The following is a 27063-nucleotide window of genomic DNA, read 5'->3' as shown; positions in this document are numbered from 1 at the left end:
CAGCTGATGCAGTGAGGACAGATCTGGGGGTCTCAGGAGAGAGGCCGGGGACTGAGTGCGACATGGGACTAAACTAACCCTCCCTACTGAAAAGTGACCTTTGGGGGAGATTTGTGGCACTTTGGGGGCAGGTTGGGAAGCCGGGCCCTGAGCTGTCCTGGTCTGTGTCCCCACAACACAAATGGCAACTTTCCTGTGGGGCAGGGAGACTGAACTCTGGCTGGGCAGCAGAGGAAATCCCGCCGGGTCAGAGCTGAGGTGCACTGGGCTTGGGATGGCAGCGTGAGGCTGTTTCTACACGGGCATTTTCATGGCTAAAATGTTTTTCATCAGGGGGTTGATAAAGCCCCCTCTCTCCTCCCCCGCCCAATGACAAATCATTTCACGATGAGAAGCATCAGTCTGGACAGCGCAGCACAGCTGGGCACTTTGCTAATATGGCGTGAACTCTGGCCCCTCGTCGGGCCGGTTTTATCCCGTGGCGGGAGAGCTCTCCCCCGGCGATAACGGGGCTGCACTGCTCACCCGGCAACAGCGCGGCCGCAGGGGCCCTGCCGTGTGGCTGTGAGCGGCGCGGTGCAGACGGGGCCTTCGGGGGCTTCTCCTCCCACAGCCCCTGCCCACCCAGCCCCTTCCCCCCGCACCACGTCCCTGCGCAGACGCGAGGGCAGGGAGGGGCCAGTTGCTTTTCTCTCTCCTGAGCCTGTTTTGCAGCCTCGGCTCTGAGGTGACCGGCCCTTCCCTGGGCCCTCGGGGACAGGCCTGTTCATAGCCCCTTGGGCCGCTCTGCACGACGGCCCCACACACGAGTGACCCACACGGCACACGCCAAGGCCAGGCCTGCTCTCGTTTAATGGGGGGAGGGAACGACATTTCTGTGGGGAGTCGGGGACCCGCTGCCGCGGCTGCTCCTGGTCCAGGGCGGGTGGATCCCTCCGGGCTCATTTCCACTTTTTGAGGGGGAGGCAGCAGTAGGACTTGGGGCAGTCGTACGTGTAGGTCTCATACTCGTATTTGCCGCATTTCCAGTCGCAGCGACCAGCACAGCCCTTCTTCTGCCCTAGTCCTGCGCCAGACACAGAGAGTCCGGGTTAGAGACAGAACATGGGACCCCACCAACCCACAGCGGTTTACACGGACACTCCTATCCATGGCCCGTCCCAAGGGGTCAGACCGACGGGGCAGCTGAGGGGCCGTTTCTTGCCCTAGAGGGGAAGGGCGGCTCAGCGCGGTGGGGGCTGCCTTCCCCTTCCTGAGGGATCGGCCTCCACACGGTTAGTGTCCCCTGGAGAGCCCCCGCAGGGTGACACCTGCCTTGACAGGCAGTAGGGCTGCATCCACCTCACACCTGATCCCCTGAGAAACCCCAGAATCAGTTCTGGGGGAAGGGAATTGGGGGAGCCCGTTGGAAAGGAAAATGGGGTTCCCGCCATTTCCTGCATTTCAGATGTTGGCTCCCATGGATGCCGTCGGAGGCCAGGGGTGGCTGTGTGAGAGTGTTAGGCTGGGGTGGGGGGGGGCGCGGCAGCTGGGGGGTGCTAGGATCAAGGTGAGATGCTGTTGGCAAGAGAGAAAAGGCAGAAGGGAGGGTTGGGGAGAAGCCCAGAGGCGGCGGAGGGGCCGGCTGAGATGGGAGCAGTGAGGAGGATGGAGAGGAGCTGGGCGGTGGAGACAAGGTGTAAAAGTGGAGGGAGGGGGGATAAGTCCTGAGGGGGCAGAGGGGCCAGTTAAGATGGCAGCAGTGAGAGAGGAACAGAGAGGCGCTGGGCCGTGGAGCCAGTGCGTGAAGTGGAAGGGGAGACATTTTATACTGAGGACCAGGCCGTGGAGGGGAAAGGAGGGAGGCTGCGAAGGGCCAGGCCAGGTGGGGGCAGGGGAGAGAGCAGGTGCTGAGAGGTGCACAGAGGGACGGGGAGAGCGCAGAGAAACGTGGGAGGGGCTGGCTGGAGGGGATAAGGGGGATGTAGGGGAGGGAGGAAGGGACGTGGCGGTTGGTGGAGGAGAGAAAGGAGCAGCTGGGGAAATGAGGCACAAAGTTGGCGGCGGGCGGAGAGGCTGGCCGCTGGGGAGGCGCTGGCAGAGCCTGGCCCTGCACAGCCTCATGGGGCATCATAACCCATCTCCTGCCGTTTGCGCAGACCCTGCTGGGCAGGGGGAGATTCGACGTGTAATTGCGATAATTGAAAACCTTCTTCCTCAAGGCTCACGGGGAGAGTCAGTCGAACTCCACTGAGGGCAATGGGGGAAGAATTTCCATGGCGCGGGGAGTGACAGGTTCCCAGAGACAGGGACCCAGAGAGCCAGATGCTCAGGACTGTCTCAGCAGCGGCTCATCTAAACACGCCCAGACAAGTGGACACCCACGTGGTGCTCACAGTGGTCCTGGCTTAGACTGTCCCCAGAACATGCCCCCCCCACCAGACACTGCCGGGGAGCCTGAGTCCTTCCTGTTACCCGCCGATCCCCCTCCTCCGTCCCTATTCCCGCCCCTCCCAGAGCGACCGCTCACCTGGAGCAGCCAAGGAGACCAGCAGGAGAACAGCAAACACCAGGTGGAGGATCCTCATGGCTGGAGGGGGCTGGGGTCTCAGCAGGGCTACAGAGCAGAGGAGCAGAGAGGGAGGCTGGAGGCCGGTGAGGTGCTGGGCTGGGGATCCCGGTATTTCTAGAGAGTTTGTTGGCAGAGAGCAGGGGCTGGGGGAGGAGCATGAACTCTCTGATCTCCACGTGTGCGTTGGTCCCTGCAATGTCGCTCTGGCCCAGTGGGCCGCTCCCAGTGATGCAAACCCCCCACGTTCTCAGGGCCCTTTGGTCCCTGCCCCTCCCTCTGCCATGAAACCTGCCTGGTCCCTTCCCCCGGCATCCCGAGGTGGGTGGAGTTTACCTGGAACACGTGCAGCTCCCCAGAGTAAGTGGGAAGGTGACAAATGACACTTGTTTTCTCACTGAACACAAAGCGCTGATCCAGGAGGGTGTCGGTGGGAGCCCTTTGAACTGAGTCTGTGAGTCAGAGGGACCTGATGGAGACTTGTAATTCTGAACATCATGGGTCGGAGCCCAGCATCACACAGGCAGGTGCCTTTTCATCTCCACACGTCCACGTAACAGAGACTTGAGCAGTCCACTTGTTACACTTTCCAGAGGGGCAGCTGTGTGAGTCTGGTTCAGAAAAAATAAGGAGGAGACCCAGCGCACCTTAGAGATTATGTGCACTCAAGTGGTTCAGACCCACTTGTCTTGATAGGGAAGGGAAAGTTTCTCTGTTTCAGCATGTTAACTTTGTTTGTACAATCATAGACTCACAGAACACTAGAAGTGGAGGGGACCTTGAGAGGTAATCAAGTCCAGTCCCCTGCCCTCACAGCAGGGCCAAGCCCTGTCTAGACCATACCTGAGAGATGTCTATCTAAGCTGCTCTTAAATATCTCTCGAGGTGGAGATTCCTCATGATCCCATCTACAAGTTTTGTTAGTCTATAAAGTTCTACCAGATAATTTGTTGCTTTTTAAAAGAGTTGGGTTTATTTAGTCTGTTAGGGATTTGAATTTCCCGGTGTCGCGGGGTGGGGGGCGTGGGCCGCCCCTCAACCCACTGATACTCAGAGTTGCTCAACGTGCCGCCCAGTTCTGAACCTCCTGGGCGGAGTTGGGGGTCCGGGCCCACCCTCTCTCCGGACCCCGACCCAGGGCCCTAACACCGAGAGTGTGCCTCTCAGTGGTAGCAGGGCGGCTAGTACCCCAAACACACCTGCTCCCGGGTTCCACGGCCCGCCCTGGGTCTTGCTCCACTCCGCCGGCACGAGACCGCGGAAATCGCCCTCTAGCCCCAGTCGGGGACTCGTCCTCCGGGGTTCCCCCTTGCCTGGGCTTCTTCCCTCTCTCCACCTCCGGCGCCGGGACCCTCTCGGCCTCCCTCCCCTGCTCTGGCCGCTGCCGCGCCTTTTAGCCATTCGCCCCCCTTCCGGGTTCCTCCCTCCCCCTCCGGCGGCGCGCCCGTGACGTCACCGTCGGCGCGCCTAGGCGCCGCCTGATGACGCGCCACTCCCCTCTCGCTCAGACGCCCGGACGCTCGCCGCCTCCCCCCCGCTGGCTGCCTCGGGTGGCGTTAGCAAGTGGCGGGGTTGCTCCACCCCGTTACACCCGGGCTTCATTTACATGAAGCCAGCCGGCGCCATTTTTAAATGCCGGCTAGTTCGGACTGCGTGCCGCGCGTCTACACGCGGCACGAACTAGCTAGTTCAGATTAGGCTTCCTATCCGAACTAGCTGTACGCCTCGTGGAACGGCGCCGGCCGGCTTCATGCAAATGAAGCCCGGGAAATTCAAATCCCAGGCTTCATTTGCAACTCCGTATGACTACATTACCCCCTCTAGTTCGAACTAGGGGGGTAGTGTAGACATACCCTTATAGAGAAGACTGCAAGGGGACGTGACAGCAGTTTTCAAGTTCCTCAAAGGGTGTTACAAGGAGGAGGGAGAAAAATTGGTCTCCGTGGCCTCTGATGATAGAACAAGAAACATCAGGTTTAAGTTGCAGAAATGGAGCTTTAGGCTGGATATTAGGAAAAACTTCTTGTCAGGGTTGTTTAGCACTGGAAAAAAATGGCTGGGGAGGCTGTGGAATTTCCTCGCTGGAGATATTTAAGAGCAAGTTGGATAGACACCTGTCAGGGATGATCTGGATGCTGCTTGGCCCTGCTGTGAGGGCCGTGGATGGGATGATTGCTGATCTCTTGTGGTCCCTTCCAGTTCTAGGATTCTGTGATTCTGTCAACCAACTGGTTGTACAGTTTTGCTGCCTGACAGCTGTTCCTCCCGGCAGGAATTGTATGGAAGTCTATTACCCGGTGGGGATTTGTATTAAGTCCAGTCCAAAAAGGACCCTACCCTAGCAGTGCCCAGTCTGATGCATGGAGCGGACTCTAGCAGTCTGGCTACTGTGGGCAGGGGGCAGTGGCAGTCTGTACCCAGATTGTTACCCGCACAAATTTCTCTACCCCTTCCACACTGTAGGGACACACCCAGTTCAAGGTGCAACCCTGTGAATTTATACACCCACCCTTACCCAATTCCTAGGGCTCAGGATGTAACAACCTGCAGGGTGGCAGGATCTTTAGCCAATGAATGAGCCTCACACAATAATGCCCTTATTCTCTATTTATTGACAATTCCCAAACAAGCAGAATGCACATGCTACGCACAGGGTCATGCTCACCAATCCTGATAAAGGCAGGCAGACTTCCCCTGTTGGCCAGGCAATACCAGTCTCTCTCTGGTCCATTACAAAGATAGCTTCCCCGATTATCATCTCTAATATCATTAGCCCACAGATATTTACCTCCGCCCCCATCCCTCTTCTGTTCTGAAATGTGATTTGTCCTTTTCATATGTGTTCTTTTTTTTTTTAATTGTATCCTTTGGTATATCTGGTTGTGACTATTTTTTTCCACTATTTGATCTGAGGAAGTGGGTCTGGCCCACGAAAGCTCATCATCTAATAAACCAACTTGTTAGTCTTTAAAGTGCTACATAGTCCTATATTTTGCTTCAGCTCCACCAGACTAACACAGCTACATTTCTATTACTATTCTGGTCTTAGGCTGTGTCTCGGAGGTGAGTTCTTCTTTTCCAGGTCTTCCCCTCTCCTCCTGGGCCTCTTCCAGCCTTTTCTTCCTTCTGATGATCTTCCTCCTTCTTCTCCTTCTTGAACCCCAGTTTATCCAATGAAACCTGAGTCTTGCTTAGCTAGACCGTAACCAATTATTTTAGTGAAATGTTACTAACCAATCATAACAAAATTAACTAACCAATCACACCCCACCACCTTAATTGATTACACCTAGCGACATTAATTATCCAGCAGACAGACACAGTTACAAACCAGACAGATATCACACCGTCAAACAATAGGAAAGTGTAGTGACAATGATCATAGGACGAGGTTTCCACAATGTTCTCCATGGATAAGCAGTTTCTCGTCAGACAGAAGGGGGTGACTTCAGTTTTCTTTACCCAGCTTGGGATCTGTTTCTTTATCTGGTGACACTGGGGAGCGATCAGGGCAAAGTCCCCTCCTCACAGCCTGGGGTGACACTTGGTAATGCAATTTAAATGGAATTGTGAGTATATGACTCCAGGCCTTACAGTGATACCTGCTACTCTTCGGTTTGGCTGCAGAAGGCGGTTTTGGTTCAGGCCTGGCACAGGCCTTCCAACACGGCTACAGAAAAGCCATAGTGTTACAAGACCCTAAAGTGGCAAGAAGCATGCACCAGCTCCGGCTGCAGGAGACCCCTTTGAGGAGCATGGCCTACAGGGCTGTGGCACAGACAGAGAGAAGAGACCCCTTATGTCACACGCAGAGAGCAGGGAGTGGGGGCAGGGGATCTCAGAGCATGTGGGGTGCTCCGGGGGAAGGAAAGAAGACGAGCTGTCCCACCAGCAAGCGCATCTCCTGGCTGGGCCCTTAGGCAACTCTGGGGTGGGGAGGGCTTGAGCGGGCTGGAATGGGGCAGCTGGAAAGGCAGCACAGGGAGGGGCACGAGGCTGCCATGCAGGAGGGCTGCTTTCTGCTCCTGTGTGGTCGCAGTACAAGTCTGAACGACACCCACTGGGAGCCCATTGGAGCTGGGGGGTGAAAGTTCCTGAGGTCTGCTCATGAGTAGAAGGGGAAGAGCAGGGAGCTCCGAGGTCAATGGGGGGAGAGGAGCAACTGAGGAGACAGGGGAAGATGTGGTGCAGGGGATCAGGGGAAAAGGTGAGGCAGGATCTGTTACGCAGACGTGTGGAGATGAAAAGGCACCTGCCTGTGTGATGCTGGGCTCCGACCCATGATGTTCAGAATTACAAGTCTCCATCAGGTCCCTCTGACTCACAGACTCAGTTCAAAGGGCTCCCACCGACACCCTCCATAGATCATTTGTCACCTTCCCACTTACTCTGGGGAGCTGCACGTGTTACAGGGAAACTCCACCCACCTCGGGATGCCGGGGGAAGGGACCAGGCAGGTTTCATGGCAGAGGGAGGGGCAGGGACCAAAGGGCCCTGAGAACGTGGGGGGTTTGCATCACTGGGAGCGGCCCACTGGGCCAGAGCGACATTGCAGGGACCAACGCACACGTGGAGATCAGAGAGTTCATGCTCCTCCCCCAGCCCCTGCTCTCTGCCAACAAACTCTCTATAAATACCGGGATCCCCAGCCCAGCACCTCACCGGCCTCCAGCCTCCCTCTCTGCTCCTCTGCTCTGCAGCCCTGCTGAGACCCCAGCCCCCTCCAGCCATGAGGATCCTCCACCTGGTGTTTGCTGTTCTCCTGCTGGTCTCCTTGGCTGCTCCAGGTGAGCTGTCGCTCTGGGAGGGGCGGGAATAGGGACGGAGGAGGGGGATCGGCGGGTAACAGGAAGGACTCAGGCTCCCCGGCAGTGTCTGGTGGGGGGGGGGCATGTTCTGGGGACAGTCTGAGCCAGGACCACTGTGAGCACCACGTGGGTGTCCACTTGTCTGGGCATGTTTAGATGAGCCGTGGCTGAGACAGTCCTGAGCATCTGGCTCTCTGGGTCCCTGTCTCTGGGAACCTGTCACTCCCCGCACCATGGACCTTCTTCCCTCATTGCCCTCAGTGGAGTTCGACTGACTCTCCCTGTGTGACGTAGTGGTGGTACCTCGCTGGTTGCTATGCTGGGCAGTGGGCTGTGGGTGACCTCCACTGGCTGCTGTCTGTAGCACGGCCCAGCCGGGCCGGGGGTGAGTCATTATGCAAAAAGGGTCTCTCAACCTGTCCTACCAGCTACTCCCCAGGGAAAGAAACAAAGGAAGGCGGAATGCCACCCCTGGCTGGGGGGAAGGGCTGGAAGAGAGTTAATTTTCTGTCTGGGATCTTGGAGGAGACAGCCTAGGAAAAGGGGCTGGAATTTAGGGGCCCAGTCTCCCCCATCTCAAGGGGTCCATGTAAACCGCTGTGGGATGGTGGAGTCTCATGTTCTGTGAGCAGAGCTCCTGTCTCTAACCCGGACTCTCTGTGTCTGGCGCAGGCCTAGGGCAGAAGAAGGGCTGTGCTGGTCGCTGCGACTGGAAATGCGGCAAATACGAGTATGAGACCTACACGTACGACTGCCCCAAGTCCTTCTGCTGCCTCCCCCTCTTCAAATGGAAATGAGCCCGGAGGGATCCACCCGCCCTGGACCAGGAGCAGCCGCGGCAGCGGGTCCCCGACTCCCCACAGAAATGTCGTTCCCTCCCCCCATTAAACGAGAGCAGGCCTGGCCTTGGCGTGTGGGTCACTCGTGTGTGGGGCCATCGTGCAGAGCGGCCCAAGGGGCTGTGAACAGGCCTGTCCCCGAGGGCCCAGGGAAGGGCCGGTCACCTCGGAGCCGAGGCTGCAAAACGGCTCAGGAGAGAGAAAAGCAACTGGCCCCTCCCTGCCCTCGCGTCTGCGCAGGGACGTGGTGCGGGGGGAAGGCGCTGGGTGGGCAGGGGCTGTGGGAGGAGAAGCCCCCGAAGGCCCCGTCTGCACCGCGCCGCTCACAGCCACACGGCAGGGCCCCTGCGGCCACGCTGTTGCCGGGTGAGCAGTGCAGCCCCGTTATCGCCGGGGGAGAGCTCTCCCGCCACGGGATAAAACCGGCCCCAGGTTCCCACTGGAGGAGTGGGGCTCCCACCGGTGGGGGGGTGCCCAGCCGGCGCTTTTCATCGCTCACCTGCCCTGAGTAAAAGTGCCAGTGTGGACACAGCCTCTTTCTGCCTGCCCCAGTCTAGTGCACCTCAGTTCTGACCTGGGGGGGATTTCCTATGGGGACGGGCAGAGTTCAGTCTCCGTGGCCCACTCAGGCCTTCACTGCCCTGCTGGGACCCACAGGAAAGTTGCCAGTTGGGTTGTGGGGACACAGACCAGGACAGCTCAGGGACAGGCTTCCCCACCCACCCCCAAAGTGCCCCAAGTCTCCTCCCAGTCCCTGGGCTCTGCCTGAGCAGTCCCAGGCCCTGTCTGAGCCTCCCCGCCCCACTGCGGGCAGATAGAGCGAGTTGGGTGGGTGGGGGAGCTCTGGTTCTGTTCCCAGTCGCTGGGGCTGAAATCTCTGGGTGCTGAGCATCAGAGGCCGGGGGGCCCAGTATTGCAATGAATAAAAACACTGCGCTGGAAGCGAGGGTCCCAGCCAACTTCCTGGGGGCTGCCAAGGCCCCTTCCCGCAACGCCTTCTTACCAGGTGCCCCCTGGTCATAGCGCCCTGCGTGCTCACCTGTGTGCCCAGCCTTGGGGAAAATGGCTCCTTGGGAAAACTTGTATTTTCATGGCCTGGCCACCACCCTCTCCCACGTCCTTTCCTCAATTGGAAACTCCCTGGTGCCGTCCCCAGATGGCTACTGTGATGGACTCGGCCGGGTCTGGACACTGCTAAGGGCGTATGCTCAGGGTAAATTGCTCAGAACCAGGGCTCCTCACAGCTCCTGTCTGGAGACCTTTCCCAAATAGGCCACACACCAGTCACCCCAAACGCTTCAGCTACCAATCCGGCCAGCAGGAAGCCTCACGAGCAGAACCCCTCTGGCACCCCAGCTCTCCCTGTGCCACTATCAGCCCTGGGCCTGCACACAGATGAAGGGTTATCGAACCCAATCTCACCTACCCCAAACGGGTCTTTCCAGTCCCAAAGAACCAGCCACCGATCCCCGGTCAATTCACACTCTGGATCTTACCCACAAGAGCACGCTGGGCCAATCCTTTGGAATCTAAAATCTAAAGGTTTATTACTAAAAGAAAGCAAAGCACGAGAGTGAGGTTGTTAAGGAGAATACGTTACATGCATCAAATCACCAAGGTCTCAATGCAGACTCTCAGCAGAGATGGGAGAAACTGGTATCTTAAAAGTCTCTGGTGTGCAACCTTTGTCAGGATTGGCCAATGATTCTTCCCAGCTCGCTGTTCCTCGCAAGGCTGCATCTGGAAGCAGCAGCAGAATTGAAGGCCAGATGGAGTTGGCCTCATGGCATTTTATATCCATCCCTAGTATCGTCTGGATACAGGTCACATGGCCAAGTGACCTATGTGGATAAATCTCTGTAACATTTCCATACTAGCCAATTAGCCCGTCATAAGACGGGATTTTCAGGTCTTCTCTCCTGAGCTCTCTCGCTCTGTCTCTCTCTCTCTCTCTCTCGCTTTCTTCCTACTGCCTCCCCCCTCTCAGCTCTCCTCCGCCTCCTGCCTCTCTCTCCGTCTCTTTCTTTCTCTTCTCCCCCTCCTGCCTCTCACTCTCCCTTTCTCTTCTCCTCCTGCCTCTCTCTCCCGTCTGTCTCTCCCCGCCCCACTTCTCCTTCTCCTTCTCCCCTGCTGTGGTGCTTGGCTGAGTGCTGCCTTCTCAGCCGGGCTGCCGCGAGGGAGGGGGGCGGGGCGGTGACGTACACGGCTGGGGCCGGGGCCGTGGACATCACCACCCTTCCTTTCCCTCCCACTCCGGGGGAGCCCAAACAGCCCCTTGCGCTGCTGGCTCCCCCAGCGGCCCGGCTGAGGGGCGCAGCACTCAGCTGAGTGCCACAGTGGGAGGGGAAGGGGGCGGCGACATACACGGCCCCGCCCCCTGGCCGTGTACGTCACCGTCCTGCCACCTTTCCCTCCCTCCGTGGCGGCTCGGCCGAGTGTTGCGCGCTCAGCCGGGCCGCCGCTGCAGAGGAGAGGAGGGGCGGGGCGGTGATGTACACAGCCAGGGGGCGGGGCTGTCTACATCACTGCCCCCCCCTCCCGCGGCGGCCTGGCTGAGGGGCGCATTACTCAGTGCCACAGTGGGAGGAGGAAGGGGGGGGCGTGACATACACGGCCCCGCCCCCTGGCTGTGTACGTCACCGCCCCGCCCCCTTTCCTGTCCCACTGGGCCCACCTGAGCAGCGTTCAGCTGGGCCCCAGTGGGGGAGCAAGCGGCGGCAGGCGGCCTGTGACTGCACCCCCCCCCCGCCAGGTCTGTTTCCTGTCCCCCTCCTCCCATCCAGCCCCACGGCCCCCGATTCCCCCCCCAGCTCTGCTTCCCACCCCCTCTTCCTGCCGGCCAGCCCCACGGCTCCCCGGACACCCTCCCCCGCCATTGCTGCTTCAGTCTCCCTTCCTCCGGGCCCCCTCATTCTCCCCTACAGCCCCCGATCCCCCCCCCAGCTCTGCTTCCCACCCCCCTTCTGGCCAGCCCCGCCCCCTTCCCCTCCCTCCCTGGCGTGCTGCGCCACTCAGCTGACCGCCGCTCCCATCTGGCCCACCTGAGCGGTGCTCCGGCTGGGCCCCGGTGGGGGAGCAAGCGGGGCAAGGGTGTGGGGAGCGAGAACACCAAAGGGCCTCTTGCCACTGCTTGCCCGGCGGGAGCGCCGCTCACCTGAGCGGCGCAGCATGCCACGGAGGGAGGGGAAGGGGGCGGGGCTGACTGGAAGCGGGGTGGGAAGCAGAGCTGGGGGGGTTTGGGGGCTGTGGAGAGGATGGGGGGGCCCGGAGGAAGGGGGAGGGAAGCAGCGCTGGCGGGTGGGGGGTGTCCGGGGAGCCGTGGGGCCCGAACCGCCAGGGAGCAAGGGGAAGGGGGGGCGGGGCGCTGATGTACACAGCCAGGGGGTGTGGCCGTGTATGTCAGCGTTACAGACGCACAGGCACTGGGCTACTATATATAGGATAACATGTATCATCCTCATGTAACCTTGTGTGACGGCATGTTGGGGTCCCCCGTCTCCTGCACCCCAAAATGGCACAAACAGACTGCACCAGCCAATGGAATAGAGGAAGTTTATTGCCTCTCCAGGATACAGCACAGCACAGATGTAATCTGGTCACAGAGCTGGGCTAGGATGCCTCAGGCCCCCTTGAGATGGGGGAGACTGGGCCCCTAAACTCCAGCCCCTTTCCCTAGGCTGTCTCCTCCATGCTTCCAGCCAGCAACTCACTAACCCTCTTCCAGCCCTGCCCCCCAGCCAGGGCAGCATCCACCTTCCTTTGTTCCTCTCCATGGGGGGTGTCTGGCCATACTGGTTTGCATAGTGACTCATCCTGTTTTGCTGGGTCGTGGTACCCACGGCAGCCAGTGGGGGTTACCCCAGAGCCAGCAGCATAGAAACCAGCCAGGTACCCCCACTACGTCACACCTTGTATTAAGAGAAATTTTGCAAGTCCTTTTATATATGTAGAGAGAGAAAGAGAGAGCGAGATCTTGTCTCTTTTTGTTATAGGTCAGTGGTTCCCAAACCTTTCAGCATCACGCCCCCTTTTGGATTTTCGAGAAACCTTCACACCTCACCCCCCAAAAGTAGCAGCAAAACTTGCTGAGCAATAAAAAGGAACCGCTGACCGGGGCCGAAACCTTGATGGGGGGAGGGGAGAACTGAGTCGCCACTCGCCCCTCTCCCCCCAGAATTTCTTCATGCCTCCCCAGGTTGGGAACCCATATTATAGGTCTTAGGAATAGTTAAGGTAAAGAAAATCCTCTTTGTCTTGAAGAAGAATAGATCTCTCCCCTTTCCTTGTGTGGCGGGGTCAGGCTTTGTCCTTTCTCGTCCCTTCCCCACCTTCAGTCTGTACCCTTTTGTCCGGGCCCCCAACTGCAGCCCCCCTTACGGTCCTGGCGGGGTGGTTTGCGCAGTCGCTCCCCCACTCCGGCTCTCGCAGCCTTAGGGCCCTGGCCCTTGCTCTGCCCGCTCGTCCGCCAGCTTCCCTCACCCAGCTCCTGGAGGTGCTCCTGCGCCAGCAGCCTCGCCAGCTTGGGTGTCCTCAAGGCCTGGCGCTCCCCGGCCCCCGGGTTGCAGTTCGCTGCCTGTGGGAGTTGACAGCACCGCCAGCTCCTGCTCTCCCCCCCTTTGCTCCACCCCGCTGCCTCCCTCTTGTATGTGCTGGTCGGCAGCGTTCCCTCGCCCGGCGTGCGTGCCAGCCGCTCCTCCTGGGGTCCCCAGGTCTGCCGCTTTCAGCCCTGGACCTATCACGCATGCGCTCTCGGCGCCCTGATCGCCGCATGCAGAAGCCGCCGTGGCGCCACTGGGACTCCCGTCTCTGACGGCAAGCGGGCGCAACTGCAGGGACCATCACACCTTGATTGCCGGGTTGAAATGAGTGAGGTGTGAATGGAGAATGAAAGGTGAGCACCTCCAGTTGCAAGAGTGGAGAAGGCCTGGGAGCCAGCTGCTAGAAGTGGGCCTCATCCTCCCTGATTGAATTTACCTCATTATCTCAGGCCTTATTCTGGCTGGCATATTTATACCTGCCTCTGGAAATTTCCACTACATGCATCTGATGAATGGATCTTTGCCCACGAAAGCTTATGCTCCTACACTTCAGTTAGTCTATTAGGTGCCACAGGATTCCTTGTCGCTTTTGCAGATCCAGACTAACACGGCTACCCCTCTGATACTCAGATCCAAGACACTCCCTGTGAAGCGAGCTCATTGAAAAGAAGACAGGACATACAGATGCCTTGGGAGTCCAGCAGCAAGAGCTTGCCCTTGAAAGAACTCTCTTTGAAGCATTAAAAAAGGAGAGGTGATGACTAACTGGCTGCATGAGAGGGATAAATAGGAGGCATCTTGCAGAGGGACCCCGGGTTTTTGTCTTGTCAACAAGGAAGCATCGATCCGGATCAGCAGAAGCCTGGCTCCACCCCTCCCACACCGAACTCACCTGGCCAGTGCAGTTAGGGGAAGCAACTATTGGTAACAATAAGACGGACTGTGTGTGTGTGTGTGTGTGTGTGTGTGTGTGTGTGTGTGTGACGGACTGTGCGTGTGTGTGTGTGTGTGTGAGAGAGAGAGAGAGAGAGAGAGAGAGAGAGAGAGAGTGAGAGAGAGACTGCATGGCTACGTCTAGTCTGGCAGGATTTTCCGCAAATGCTTTTAACGGAAAAGTTTTTCCATTAAAAGCATTTGCGGAAAAGCGCGTCTAGATTGGCGCAGACGCTTTTCCGCAAAAGCACTTTTTGCAGAAAAGCGTCCGTGCCAATCTAGACGCGGTTTTGCGCAAGAAAGCCCCGATCGCAATTTTCGCCATCAGGGCTTTTTTATGCACAACAATACCGCATTGTCTACACTGGCCCTCTTGCGCAAAAGCATTTGCGCAAGAGGGCTTTTGCCCGATCAGGAGCAGCATACTATTTGCGCAAGAAGCACTGACAATCTTACATGAGATCATCAGTGTTCTTGCGCAAATTCAAGTGGCCAGTGTAGACAGCTGGCAAAACTTGCCAGTCTAGATACAGCCCATGAGTGTAATGTATCCTATGCACATGATAAAGCATTGATTGGTCTATGTATTCTCAATAAATGTGGCATGTTGCCTCATCCCCCTGAAAAAGATCCCGGGTGCTTCTTTTAAGCACAACACCTATCCCTGTGTCCCATGTCAGCAGCCATGGCATTGGCTGGTTTGCAGTTCCAGACACATTCCTCAAGTAAGCAATTGAGAGCCAATGTCCCTGGAGCCATGCTAATTAGCACAGTCATTGACTGGACATTCCCTCCTGATAGCAGGCAGACCAGGTCCACTGCTCTGTCTCAGGGGGCCAGGGCTTCTCCCCAGGTGTCCTGCCCCTTCCAGGGGCGCGGGGCAGCAGGATGCACATGCCCAGGGGGAGGAGGACGGTGGCTCTGACAGACGCTGGCAGCCTTAGGGGGCCCCTGTAACACTCCCAGGGTGACGTGGTGCAGGGTTCTGTGCGGGTGAATATCGGCTGTTGGCTTTCGCAAGCCACCAACGCCTGTATCCGTCTGAACAGTCCACCTCTCGCCCCTCTGCCCGGCTGTTCTCAAAGGGAAACAAGGTAACTCCCCACAGACACACTGGCCCCAGCCAGCCCCCTACAGCCCAGCAGTGTGCGCGGTGCAACCCACAGAACGGGCCCTCCGGACACGGGCTGGACCCCACTCGGCCATGGGGGGAGGCGCAGTGTCCAGAGCGGGGTGGCTCTTCTGCGCACAGTCCCCTCCTGCTCCTGTCTGCAAAGGTCCTCAGGGGAAGGCTCTGGGGATGTGACTCTGACGAATCATTTGGCTGCATGGGAAGGCGTTCGGGAGCAAGAGGGAAACTGAGGCCCATCCCTTTGCAGTGGGTGGAGAAGGGCCCTGTCGCCCTGTCCACAGGCTGAGCAGCGCAGGTGACAGTGGGTAGCACACAGCACTGTGACTAGAGTCTGAGTTTACACAAACATGGCTCCGCTGACCCAGTGAGGACAGATCTGGGGGTCTCAGCAGAGAGGCCGGGGACTGAGTGAGCCGTGGGAGGGAACTGGCCTCTCTTCACTGCTGGGGATTTGGGGCACTAGGGCTGGGTGGGGGAGCCTGGACCTGAGCTCTGCTGGTCTGTGTCACCAGAACACAGCGTTCCTGTGGGTCCCAGCAGGGCAGCGGGGGCTGAGTGGACTATGGAGACTGGACTTCCTGGACCCTGGAGGAAATTCCCACCATCAGCGCTGAGACGCGATGGCCCGGAGCGGGCAGCCTGAGGCTGTGTCCACACAGGCACTTTCGTTTGTCACTCTGGGGTCTGCAAAAACAACCACCGGAATGACAAACATTGCAGCATTGAAAAGCGCCTGTCTGGACAGTCCTCCAGCAGTGGGACCAGCCCTTCTGTGGGGAACCTCTGGCAGCCTTATCAAGGCTGTTTTACTGTGTCACCGGGAGCGACCTCTCCTGACGGGAACAGGGGGCTGCACTGCTCCCTCCATGGCTGAATGAACCAGGCCCTGGGCCTCCACGAGACCTCGCCAGCTGAAACCAGAGCGACGGTTCAGCCCACAAGCTCGTTCCCTTTCCCACGAGCCATATTGCAGGTAACTGAGGTGACCGGCCCTTCCCTGGGCCCTCGGGGACAGGCCTGTTCACAGCCCCTTGGGCTGCTCTGCACGACAGCCCCACACACGAGTGACCCACACGGCACACGCCAAGGCCAGGCCTGCTCTCGTTTAATGGGGGGAGGGAACGACATTTCTGTGGGGAGTCGGGGACCCGCTGCCGCGGCTGCTCCTGGTCCAGGGCGGGTGGATCCCTCTGGGCTCATTTCCACTTTTTGAGGGGGAGGCAGCAGTAGGACTTGGGGCAGTCGTACGTGTAGGTCTCATACTCGTATTTGCCGCATTTCCAGTCGCAGCGACCAGCACAGCCCTTCTTCTGCCCTAGGCCTGCGCCAGACACAGAGAGTCCGGGTTAGAGACAGGAGCTGTGCCCACAGGCCCTGCCCACCATGCCCCCCCGCCCTCCTCCCGCGGTTCTCACACAGCACGGACGGGGGGCTGGCCCTGACAGCGTCACCCCGGTTCCCGGACACTCCTATCCATGGCCCGTCCCAAGGGGTCAGACCGACGGGGCAGCTGAGGGGCCGTTTCTTGCCCTAGAAGGGAAGGGCGGCTCAGCGCGGTGGGGGCTGCCTTCCCCTTCCTGAGGCATCGGCCTCCACACGGTTAGTGTCCCCTGGAGAACCCCCCCAGTAACACCTGCCCCCACAGAGAGCAGGGCTGCATCCACCTCCCGCCTCATGGCCTGAGAGACCCCAGAGTCAGTTCTGGGGGAGGGGAATTGGGGGAGCCCCTTGGAAAGGAAAATGGGGGTTGCGCCATTCCCTGCATTTCAGATGGGGGCTCCCTGGGAGGCCGTCGGTGACCTGGGGGGGGGGCGGTGTGAGAGCCCTAGGATGGTGGGGGGCGGCAGCAGGTAGAATGGGGAGGGGGTGAGGACAAGGGGAGATGCTGGTGGCAAGAGAGAAGAGGTAGAGGGGAGCTGTAGGGACAAGGCCAGAGGCAGAGGAGGGGCCAGCTGAGATGGGGGCAGTGAGAGGGATGGAGAGGAGCTGGGCTGTGGAGACAAGGTGTAAAAGGGAGGCAGGGGAGAGGTTTTAGGGGGAGGACCAGGCTGTGGAGGGGAAAGGAGGGAGGCTGTGAAGGGCCAGGCCAGGTGGGGGCAGGAGAGAGAGCAGGTGCTGAGAGGTGCACAGAGGGGCAGGGAGAGCGCAGAGAAACGTGGGAGGGGCTGGCTGGAGGGAAGGGGATAAGGGGGATGTAGGGGAGGGAGGAAGGGACGTGGCGGTTGGTGGAGGAGAGGAAAGAGCAGCTGGGGAAATGAAGCACAAAGATGGCGGCGGGCGGAGAGGCTGGCAGCTGAGGAGGCGCTGGCAGAGCCTGGCCCTGCACAGCCTCATGGGGACGACAAAACCCAGCTCCTGCCGTTTGCACAGACCCTGCTGGGCAGGGGGAGATTCGACGTGTAATTGCGATAATTGAAAACCTTCTTCATCAAGCCTCACGGGGAGAGTCAGTCGAACTCCACTGAGGGCAATGAGGGAAGAAGGTCCATGGCGCGGGGAGTGACAGGTTCCCAGAGACAGGGACCCAGAGAGCCAGATGCTCAGGACTGTCTCAGCAGCGGCTCATCTAAACATGCCCAGACAAGTGGACACCCACGTGGTGCTCACAGTGGTCCTGGCTCAGACTGTCCCCAGAACATGCCCCCCCCCCCCCCCCACCAGACACTGCCGGGGAGCCTGAGTCCTTCCTGTTACCCGCCGATCCCCCTCCTCCGTCCCTATTCCCGCCCCTCCCAGAGCGACCGCTCACCTGGAGCAGCCAAGGAGACCAGCAGGAGAACAGCAAACACCAGGTGGAGGATCCTCATGGCTGGAGGGGGCTGGGGTCTCAGCAGGGCTGCAGAGCAGAGGAGCAGAGAGGGAGGCTGGAGGCCGGTGAGGTGCTGGGCTGGGGATCCCGGTATTTATAGAGAGTTTGTTGGCAGAGAGCAGGGGCTGGGGGAGGAGCATGAACTCTCTGATCTCCACGTGTGCGTTGGTCCCTGCAATGTCGCTCTGGCCCAGTGGGCCGCTCCCAGTGATGCAAACCCCCCACGTTCTCAGGGCCCTTTGGTCCCTGCTCCTCCCTCTGCCATGAAACCTGCCTGGTCCCTTCCCCCGGCATCCTGAGGTGGGTGGAGTTTACCTGTAACACGTGCAGGTCTCCAGATGTATTGCGAAGGTGACAAATGACACTTGTTTTCTCACTGAACACAAAGTGCTGATCCAGGAGGGTGTCGGTAGGAGCCCTTTGAACTGAGTCTGTGAGTCAGAGGGACCTGATGGAGACTTGTAATTCTGAACATCATGGGTCGGAGCCCAGCATCACACAGGCAGGTGCCTTTTCATCTCCACACGTCCACGTAACAGAGACTTGAGCAGCCCACTTGTTACACTTTCCAGAGGGGCAGCTGTGTGAGTCTGGTTCAGCAAAACAACAAGGAGACCCAGGGCACCTCAGATATAAATAATTTCTGAACACTCAGTTGGTTGAATTGCTCATCACTTGAAGTTCAGACCCGCTTGTCTTGATAGGACAGACAAAGTTTCTCCTTTTCCGCCTGCAAGCTTTGTTTATACAGTCATAGAATCACAGAACAGCAGTACTGGAAGGGACCTGAAGAGGTCATCACGTCCAGTCCCCTGCCTTCACGGCAGGACCAAGCACCATCTAGACCATTCTTGACAGATGCCTGTCCAACCTGCTCTTAAATATCTCTGGAAATGGAGATTCCACAACCTCCGTAGGTAACTTATTCCAGTGTTTCACCACCCTGACAGGCAGGAAGTTTTTGCTAACGTCCAACCTAAACCTCGCTTGCTGCCGTTTAAGCCCGTTGCTTCTTGCCCTATTTTCTGAAGCTAAGAAGAACATTTTTTCTCCCTCCTTCTTGTGACACCCTTTTAGATATCTGAAAACTCGTATCCTGTCCCCTCTCAGTGTTCTCCTTTCCAAACTAAACCAGCCCTGTTCTTTCAGCCTTCCCCCATAGGTCATTTTCCCTAGACCTTTAATCATTCTTCTTGCTCTTCTCTGGAGCTTCTCTAATATCTCCACATCTTTCTTGAAATGTGGTGCCAAGAACTGCACCCAATACTTCAACTGAGGCCTAATCAGAGCAGAGCAGAGCAGAGCAGAGCAGAAAAATGATTTCTTGTGTCTTGCTCACAAGACTTGGGTTAATACATCGTAGAATCGTGTTTGCTTTTTTTGCACCAGTGTCACACTGATGACTCATATTTAGCTGGTGGTCCACTATGACCAATAGATGCCTCTGCAGTGCTCCTTCCTAGACAGTCGCTTCCCATTCTGTATGTGTGGAAAGATTGTTCCTTCCTAACTGGAGCACTTTGCATTTGTCCTTATTAAACTTCATCCTATTTAATTCGGACCATTTCTCCACTTTGTTCAGATCATTTTGAAGTATGACCCTTTCCTCCAAAGCGCTTGCAACCCCTCCCAGCTTCATTTCATCTGTAATCTTAATAAGTGTCCTCTCTATACCAGTATCTATATCGTTGATGAAGCTATTGAACAGAACTGGTCCCAAAACAGACCCCTGCGGAACTCTACTTGTTATGCCTTTCAAGAAGGATTGTGAACCATTTATAACTACTCTGTGTGAATCGTTATCCAGCCAGTTACACACTCACCTTGGAGTAGCCCCATCTAAATTGTTTTTGCCTAGTTTATTGATACGAATATTATGTGAGCCCATATCAAATGCCTTACTAAAGTCTGGTTATACCACAACCACCGCTTCTCCCTTAGCCACAAGACTCGTTATCAAAGAAAGTGATCAGATTGGTTTGACATGACTTGTTCTTTATAATGTATGAATGGAGATTCATTGTCTCTGCCGGATCCCTTGGCTGATCCCAGCTCAATGAACCTGCTGCTTCCCCAGACATAGGAACGGGAACATGAATGAATGACGTAGGCTGGCTCATAAGCGCTCACTTCCCCCACACCATCCTTTACAGGACCACATGAGCTAGGAGGGAAGAGTAAAAGAGTTGGGTTTGTTTAGTCTGTTAAAGAGAAGACTGAGAGAGGACGTGACAGCAGCTTTCAAGTTCCTGAAAGGGCGTTACAAGGAGGAGGGAGAAAAATTGTTCTCCTTGGCCTCTGATGATAGAACAAGAAGCATCAGGTTTAAATTGCAGCAAGGGAGGTTTAGGCTGGAGAATAGGAAACACTTCCCAACTGTCAGGGTGGTTTATCACTGGAATAAATTGGCTGGGGAGATTGTAGAATCTCCTCACTGGAGACATTTAAGAGCAAGTTGAGTAGACATCTGTCAGAGATGATCTGGATGGTGCTTGGCCCTGCCGTGAGGGCCGGGGACTGGTGATTGCTTATCTCTTGAGGTCCATCCCAGCTCTAGTATACCCTGAGGGTATGTCTACACTACCCCGCTAGTTCGAACTAGCGGGGTAATGTATGCATACCGAACTTGCTAATGAAGCCCGGGATTTGAATTTCCCGGGCTTCATTAGCATAAAGCCGGCGCCGCCATTTTTAAAAGCCGGCTAGTGCGAACCCCGTGCCGCACGGCTACATGCGGCACGGGCTAGATAGTTCGAACCAGCTAGCCATTCCGAACTATCTGTACACCTTGTTCCACGAGGCGTACAGATAGTTCAGAATGGCTAGCTAGTTAGAACTATCTAGCCCGTGCCGCGTGTAGCCGCGCGGCACGGGGTTCGTACTAGCCGGCTTTTAAAAATGGCGGCGCCGGCTTTATGCTAATGAAGCCCGGGAAATTCAAATCCCGGGCTTCATTAGCAAGTTCGATATGCATACATTACCCCGCTAGTTCGAACTAGCAGGGTAGTGTAGACATACCCTGAGTCTGTGTACACAGTATTGTTGCAGTTTCTCCAGCTTGGAATTTTATGAAAGTCCATTATCCATTGTACAGGACTACGTAGCACTTTACAGACTAACAAGATGGTTTATTAGATGATGAGCTTTCGTGAGCCAGACCCACTTCCTCAGATCAAGTCCAAAAGGGACTCTGGCAGTGCCCAGTCAGATGCATGGAGCGGACACTAGCAGTCTGTCTACTGTGGGCAGAGGCCACTGACAGTCTGTAGCCAGACCCTAAAGCGGTGACACACTTGCACCAGCTCTGGCTGCAGGAGACCCCTTTGAGGAGCATGGTCTACAGGGCTGTGGCACAGACAGAGAGGCGAGAACTCTGCAGGCACACACAGAGAGCAGGGAGTGGGGACAGGGGCTCTCAGCAGACATGGGGTGCTCCGGGGGAGGGAAGGAAGAGGAGCTGTCCCACCAGCCAGCGCTTCTCCTGCCTGTGTCTTTAGGCCGCTCGTGGGTGGGGAGGGCTTGAGCGGGCTGGAAGGGGGCAGCTGGAAAGGCAGCACAGGGAGGGGCACGAGGCTGCCATGCAGGAGGGCTGCTTTCTGCTCCTGTGTGGTCGTGAAAGTCCCTGGGGGCTACATATGATAAGAGAGGGGAAAGCGGGGAGCTGTGAGGGGAATGGTGGAGAGGAGCAACTGAGGAGACAGGGGAAGACGTGGTGCAGGGCATCAGGGGAAGAGGTGGGGCAGGGTCTCTTACATGGACGTGTGGAGATGAAAAGGCACCTGCCTGTGTGATGCTGGGCTCCGACCCATGATGTTCAGAATTACAAGTCTCCATCAGGTCCCTCTGACTCACAGACTCAGTTCAAAGGGCTCCCACCGACACCCTCCATAGATCATTTGTCACCTTCGCAATAGTCTGGGGAGCTGCACCTGTTACAGGTAAACTCCACCCACCTCGGGATGCCAGGGGAAGGGACCAGGCAGGTTTCATGGCAGAGGGAGGGGCAGGGACCAAAGGGCCCTGAGAACGTGGGGGGTTTGCATCACTGGGAGCGGCCCACTGGGCCAGAGCGACATTGCAGGGACCAACGCACACGTGGAGATCAGAGAGTTCATGCTCCTCCCCCAGCCCCTGCTCTCTGCCAACAAACTCTCTAGAAATACCGGGATCCCCAGCCCAGCACCTCACCGGCCTCCAGCCTCCCTCTCTGCTCCTCTGCTCTGCAGCCCTGCTGAGACCCCAGCCCCCTCCAGCCATGAGGATCCTCCACCTGGTGCTTGCTGTTCTCCTGCTGGTCTCCTTGGCTGCTCCAGGTGAGCGGTCGCTCTGGGAGGGGCGGGAATAGAGACGGAGGAGGGGGATCGGCGGGTAACAGGAAGGACTCGGGCTCCCCGGCAGTGTCTGGTGGGGGGGGCATGTTCTGGGGACAGTCTGAGCCAGGACCACTGTGAGCACCACGTGGGTGTCCACTTGTCTGGGCATGTTTAGATGAGCCGCGGCTGAGACAGTCCTGAGCATCTGGCTCTCTGGGTTCCCGTCTAGCGAGTCACTTGGGGATTCCGAGTCGGGAGGTTTCCCGTCAGGACGGGCAGAGAATTCCACCCTCTCGCCAGCCCCCCGAGCTCAGACCCTGGGGCCAGCGCGCTCCCCCCGGCTGTGACCCTCACGTTACACACCTGGGTCCACACTGGGCACAAAGATCAAGCAGGTTTGACTTCCAGAGGTGTGGGCAGCTCCAGCTACCTTGGCTGCCTTCTGAAACAGCAGTCACTTCCATGGGGGTGTCTCAATGTAGATTGTCAGCCCCATGAGTCTGTGCAGGGCCAGGCTCTGTCAGCGCCTCCCCAGCTGCCAGCCTCTCCGCCCGCCGCCATCTTTGTGCCTCATTTCCCCAGCTGCTCTTTTCTATCCGCCACCAACCGCCACGTCCCTTCCTCCCTCCCCTACATCCCCCTTATCCCCTTCCCTCCAGCCAGCCCCTCCCACGTTTCTCTGCGCTCTCCCCGTCCCTCTGTGCACCTCTCAGCACCTGCTCTCTCTCCTGCCCCCACCTGGCCTGGCCCTTCGCAGCCTCCCTCCTTTCCCCTCCACGGCCTGGTCCTCCCCCTAAAACCTCTCCCCTGCCTCCCTTTTACACCTTGTCTCCACAGCCCAGCTCCTCTCCCTCCCTCTCACTGCTCCCACCCACCCGCTTTGCTGCCTCTGGCCCTGTCCTCATCCCTCCTCTCTGTCTTTCCTCTCTTGCCACCAGCATCTTCCATTGGTGCCTGCTGTCCCCGGCCTAGGACTCTTAACCAACTGCCCCTGGTCACCGACAGCCACCATGTGAACTGCAGGGAATGGCAGGAGCCTGATTTCCCTTCCAAGGGCTCCCCCTTTTCCCCTCCCTCAGAAATGACTCTGGGGTCCCTCAGGACATCAGGCGGGAGCTGGTTGGAGCTCTGGGTTCTGTGGGGGCAGGTGTCACTGGGGGGGCTCTCCAGGGGACACTAACCGAGTGGAGGCCGATCCCTTAGGAGGGGGAAGGCAGCCCCCACTGCGCTGAGCCGCCCTTCCCTTCTAGGGCAAGAAACGGCCCCTCAGCTGCCCCGTCGGTCTGACCCCTTGGGACGGGCCATGAATAGGAGTGTCCGGGAACCGGGGTGACGCTGTCAGGGCCAGCCCCCCGTCCGAGCTGTGTGAGAACCGCGGGAGGAGGGCGGGGGGGCATGGTGGGCAGGGCCTGTGGGCACAGCTCCTGTCTCTAACCCGGACTCTCTGTCTGGCGCAGGCCTAGGGCAGAAGAAGGGCTGTGCTGGTCGCTGCGACTGGAAATGCGGCAAATACGAGTATGAGACCTACACGTACGACTGCCCCAAGTCCTACTGCTGCCTCCCCCTCAAAAAGTGGAAATGAGCCCGGAGGGATCCACCCGCCCTGGACCAGGAGCAGCCGCGGCAGCGGGTCCCCGACTCCCCACAGAAATGTCGTTCCCTCCCCCCATTAAACGAGAGCAGGCCTGGCCTTGGCGTGTGCCGTGTGGGTCACTCGTGTGTGGGGCCGTCGTGCAGAGTGGGCCAAGGGGCTGTGAACAGGCCTGTGCCCGAGGGCCCAGGGAAGGGCCGGTCACCTCGGAGCCGAGGCTGCAAAACGGCTCAGGAGAGAGAAAAGCAACTGGCCCCTCCCTGCCCTCGCGTCTGCGCAGGGACGTGGTGCGGGGGGAAGGAGCTGGGTGGGCAGGGGCTGTGGGAGGAGAAGCCCCCGAAGGCCCCGTCTGCACCGCGCCGCTCACAGCCACATGGCAGGGCCACTGCGGCCGCGCTGTTGCCGGGTGAGCAGTGCAGCCCCGTTATCGCCGGGGGAGAGCTCTCCCGCCACAGGATAAAACCGGCCCGACGAGGGGCCAGAGGTTCCTCCACATTAACGAAGCTCCCGCCAGAGCTGCGCTGTCATTTGGCGGGGGAGGGCTGGGCGGGGGGGCTTTACCAAATCCCTGAGCAAAAAACCTTTTAGTCACGAAAATGCCCATGTAGCAGCAGCCTCGCGCTTCCTTCCCGGGCCCAGGGCCACAGAGCCCGGATCTGGCGGGATTTCCTCTGCGGCCCAGCCAGAGTTCAGTCTCCCTGGCCAACAGGAAAGTTGCCAGTTGTCTTGTGGGGACACAGACCAGGACAGCTCAGGGCCCGACTTCCCCACCCGCCCCCAAAGTGCCACATGTCTCCCCCAAAGGTCACTTTTCAGTAGGGAGGGTTAGTTTAGTCCCATGTCACACTCAGTCCCCGGCCTCTCTGCTGAGACCCTCAGATCTGTCCTCACTGCGTCAGCGGAGCCCTGTTTGGTAAAAGCTCAGACCCCAGTCACAGTGCTGTGTGCTACCCACTGTCACCTGCGCTGCTCAGCCTGTGGACAGGGCGACAGGACCCTTCTCCACCCACTGCAAAGGGACGGGCCTCAGTTTCCCTCTTGCTCCCGAACGCCTTCCCATGCAGCCAAATGATTTGTCAGAGTCACATCCCCAGAGCCTTCCCCGGGGACCTTTGCAGACAGGAGCAGGAGGGGACTGTGCACAGAAGAGCCACCCCGCTCTGGGCACTGCCCCTCCCCCAATGGCTGAGTGGGGTCCAGCCCGTGTCCGGAGGGCCCCTTCTGTGGGTTGCACCGTGCACACTGCTGGGCTGCAGGGGGCTGGCTGGGGCCAGTGTGTCTGTGTGGGGTTACCTTGTTTCCCTTTGGGAACAGCCGGGCAGAGGGGCGAGAGGTGAATGGCGGGGGCAGGGCGAGCGGTGGACTGTTCACACGGATACAGGCGTTGGTGGCGAGTGAAAGCCAACAGCCGATATTCACCCGCACAGAACCCTGCACCACGTCACCCTGGGAGCGTTACAGGGGCCCCCAAAGGCTACCAGTGTCTGTCAGAGCCGCCGTCCTCCTCCCCCCGGGCGTGTGCATCCTGCTGCCGTGCGCCCCTGGAAGGGGCAGGACACCTGGGGAGAAGCCCTGGCCCCCTGAAATAAACGGGCACCTTTGCCACTGACTTGGGCAGGGCCCGCATGGCAGGCAGGATCTCCAGGCTCCCAGCCCCGTTCTGTGTCTAGGGGCTGTGTTAGCAAGGGGACGTCTGCCAATGGCCATCCTGCCTCCTCCCAGACTCTGCGCCTCCTCGCGCTTCCGACCTCCCTGTCTGGGGCAGGGCTCTTTGCCGCCTCCTTCACTGCACACGCAGAGAAACCCAGTTCTGCCCACAGCCCCCGCGTGTGACACAGGCACGTACAACGAGCCCAAGAGGACAGTGGCCAGCGCCTCAGAGCAACGGTCCAGAGGCAGGTGAAAGTTAGCTTGTGTGAGCCCCTGCAATGGGGAAAGATGCGACGTTCTCTAGCTCCTGTGTCCCCAGGGATGCAAGAGTCTGTCGCTGACCACGGCAGGATGGAGACGTGTAAACCCAATGGAGTCGGCGCAGGCTCTTCCCGTTTCGTCTCAGTGGTGTGTGAGTATCTGCCAGCAACTATTCCCAGGGCACGACTCACACTGGAGACGGGGCGCGGGAGGAATCGCTCCTATTGGACCAAACTGTTGGTGGCAGAGATGAAAACGGCAAAGGGACCCAGCCCTGACCTGGGAAAACACCACGGCCATGATGCGACAGCCCAGGCCCACGAGCAAACACCCCCCGTCCTCTGATCGGCTCCCTCTGAGTCTCTCCCTGATTGTCTGGGGCTCTGCACACACGCCTCCAGCCTGATTTAACCCCTTGTAGCCGAGTGGGGCAGCCCCACCGCTGCAGGGGAGGCCAGGGAGGCGGTCGAAGGCTGCGGGAAATGCAGCACGGTCGGGCTCTGCAGCCTTTGGCTGCCGACTGTAGGACCTTGAGCGGGAACCCAGAGGAGAGGCTGGTCCTGGGTCCCTACCAGCCACGGAGGTCGTGGCCCAGGCCAGGCAGTGGCCAGCCTGGGTCAGTGGGCCAGGGAAAGACGTTGCTGCCTGGCCCCAGGAGGGGTCGTGTCGGGCGACCCAGCCAGAGGGACGAGTGACCACGAGGAGGCTGCAGGCCCAGGAGCAGGAGGGCAGCAATGCCTGAGGGGCTGCGTTGGAGGTGGGGGTCAGTGGGGCCGGGGTGATGGGGGAGGGTGTGCTGGAGGCAGCAGAGGAGCTGAGGGAGTCAGCAGGAAGGGGTGGGGGCTGATAAAATGGGTTGCTTGATGCGGGAGGCAACAGGGAGCTTCCAAAGGAGGGGAGGATGGGGGAGGGGTCTCGGTCAGGCCACTAAAATACAAGTTTGCCCAAGGAGCCATTTCCCCCAAGAATGGGCCGAAGGAGGCCAAAGTGGGTGAGCACCAAGGGCACTGTGACCGGGGGCACCTGGTAAGAGGGCGTTGGGGGGGGGGCGGCTTTGCAGCCCCCAGGAAGTTGTCTGGGACCCTCGCTGCCAGCGCAGTGTTTTTATTCACTTCAATACTGTGCCGCCCGGCCTCTGATGCTCAGCACCCAGAGATTTCAGCACCAGCGACCAGGAACAGACCCAGAGTTCCCACATCCACCCCACCCGCTCTGTCTGCCCACAGTGGGGCGGGGAGGCTCACACAGGGCCTGGGACTCCTCAGGCAGAGCCCAGGGACTGGAGAGGGAAACTTGGGGCATTTTAGGGGCAGGTGGGAAAGTCTGTCCCTGAGCTGTCTGGGTCTGTGTCCCTGTAGCCACCTGCCCAAACATGTTCACACCCCCTTGGGCCGCTCTGCACGACGGCCCGACACACGAGTGACCCACACGGCACACGCCAAGGCCAGGCCTGCTCTTGTTTAATGGGGGGAGGGAACGACATTTCTGTGGGGAGTCGGGGACCCGCTGCCGCGGCTGCTCCTGGTCCAGGGCGGGTGGATCCCTCCGGGCTCATTTCCACTTTTTGAGGGGGAGGCAGCAGTAGGACTTGGGGCAGTCGTACGTGTAGGTCTCATACTCGTATTTGCCGCATTTCCAGTC

At 58.7% G+C, this 27063-nt stretch overlaps 4 long non-coding RNA genes across 5 annotated transcripts; 2 read left to right on the top strand and 2 right to left on the bottom strand.

Annotated features, from left to right (window-relative positions):
- Window positions 1-833: 833 nt before the first annotated feature.
- On the bottom strand, window positions 834-2853 carry LOC142827542 (uncharacterized). The gene is made up of 2 exons (XR_012902210.2): window positions 2510-2853; window positions 834-1066 (listed from the first exon to the last, which is right to left on the bottom strand). It is a non-coding gene; the product is annotated as an uncharacterized LOC142827542 (long non-coding RNA).
- Window positions 2854-6993: 4140 nt separating this feature from the next.
- Window positions 6994-8261, top strand: LOC112544611 (uncharacterized). The gene is made up of 2 exons (XR_003087949.3): window positions 6994-7335; window positions 8029-8261. It is a non-coding gene; the product is annotated as an uncharacterized LOC112544611 (long non-coding RNA).
- A 7625-nt stretch (window positions 8262-15886) lies between these two features.
- On the bottom strand, window positions 15887-21807 carry LOC112544610 (uncharacterized). Of its 2 annotated transcripts, XR_016349029.1 has the most exons (3): window positions 21791-21807; window positions 17548-17624; window positions 15887-16119 (listed from the first exon to the last, which is right to left on the bottom strand). It is a non-coding gene; the product is annotated as an uncharacterized LOC112544610 (long non-coding RNA). The 2 variants fall into 2 exon arrangements; XR_012902209.2 differs by lacking the exon at window positions 21791-21807 and having other exon boundaries at window positions 17548-17848.
- LOC142827541 (uncharacterized) lies at window positions 21801-23610 on the top strand. Its single transcript, XR_012902208.2, has 2 exons — window positions 21801-21920; window positions 23378-23610. It is a non-coding gene; the product is annotated as an uncharacterized LOC142827541 (long non-coding RNA).
- Window positions 23611-27063: the final 3453 nt, after the last annotated feature.

Source organism: Pelodiscus sinensis, chromosome 3, assembly GCF_052426305.1.
Source record: "Pelodiscus sinensis isolate ZL-2025 chromosome 3, ASM5242630v1, whole genome shotgun sequence".
Classification (NCBI taxonomy): domain Eukaryota; kingdom Metazoa; phylum Chordata; order Testudines; family Trionychidae; genus Pelodiscus; species Pelodiscus sinensis.
The sequence above is the reverse complement of the archived record's forward strand: the minus strand, read 5'-3'. Positions and strand labels throughout refer to the sequence as shown.